Below are 970 nucleotides of genomic sequence, written 5' to 3'. Positions count from 1 at the left end.
TAGCGTCAATAGCTATTCGCTCAATAGCTTCAATTTCTTCTTCAATTTCGTTTTCGCTATCTGCCTCCATACTACGACCATCCGTTTCAATACATGCGTAATCTGTTGAATCGCTTAAGCCGCTGAAATCCGAGTCTGAATCCGAGCTAATGTCGCTATATCTTGCTGTGGTAATCGCCATGTTGTTTGTATTGGCAGCACTGTATGACGTCACAGGGAAATGGATAGTGGTTTCGAAGATAGCGAAAATAAGGCTCTTTAAAGCTTTATTTAGGGATATTCCGGGACCGGTAAAATTTGGAAAAAAACTTCAAAAAATACAACAAACCACTGGGAACTGATTTTTATTGTTTTTAACCCTTTTGAAATTGTGATAACGTTCCCCTTTAAGTTATTATAAAACATTTTTCATGCTTATTTTCTATTCTGGATAGTCTTGATGTGAGTCTAAATGGAGTCATTACAGGAAAATAAACTTACTTGCTGTTCTCGTGATTATGTCGTCGGTTCCGTCGGCCTCCATTCTGCACTAATTGTACTTTCTTCAAGACATATTTCCTTCCTGAAAGTTGTAAAAAAAAAAGACGACGGCACTTAAAGTTCAAGCTAGTTTCGTTACACAGCGCAATCTGTTCATTTTGTTACGAGTCATACTTGTCAACTGCAGCTGTCTCACTGGCCGCCTGGTGAGAGATGAATTATACCTGAATTACTTGTTTGAATGGGAATGCAAGTCAGTATTATTTGTGATAAAATTGAAACACATGATCACATGTACTAAAATGCAGAGCAGGGTTGGCGTTGGGGATTACATGGAGATAACCTTTTTTTTAACACTAGTACTCTACTTGTAGCTGTGTGTGTTGTTAGGTAGTCATAGCGATTTAGCAAAGTTAAAGGCCTACTGAAAGCCACTACTAGCCACCATGCAGTCTGATAGTTTATATCAATCAATCAATCAATGTTTACT

The 970-nt window shown here is 37.9% G+C and overlaps 1 long non-coding RNA gene across 1 annotated transcript in view; it reads right to left on the bottom strand.

Annotated features, from left to right (window-relative positions):
- LOC133540352 (uncharacterized) overlaps window positions 1-726 on the bottom strand; it is a 2,262-nt gene extending 1,536 nt beyond the window's left edge. The window contains exons 1-2 of the long non-coding RNA XR_009803606.1: window positions 655-726; window positions 481-562 (exon numbers count right to left, since the gene is read on the bottom strand). This is a non-coding gene — a long non-coding RNA (uncharacterized LOC133540352). The remainder of the gene's footprint in view (window positions 1-480; window positions 563-654) is intronic.
- Window positions 727-970: the final 244 nt, after the last annotated feature.

Source organism: Nerophis ophidion, linkage group LG22 (genome assembly GCF_033978795.1).
Source record: "Nerophis ophidion isolate RoL-2023_Sa linkage group LG22, RoL_Noph_v1.0, whole genome shotgun sequence".
Classification (NCBI taxonomy): Eukaryota; Metazoa; Chordata; class Actinopteri; order Syngnathiformes; family Syngnathidae; genus Nerophis; species Nerophis ophidion.
The sequence above is the reverse complement of the archived record's forward strand: the minus strand, read 5'-3'. Positions and strand labels throughout refer to the sequence as shown.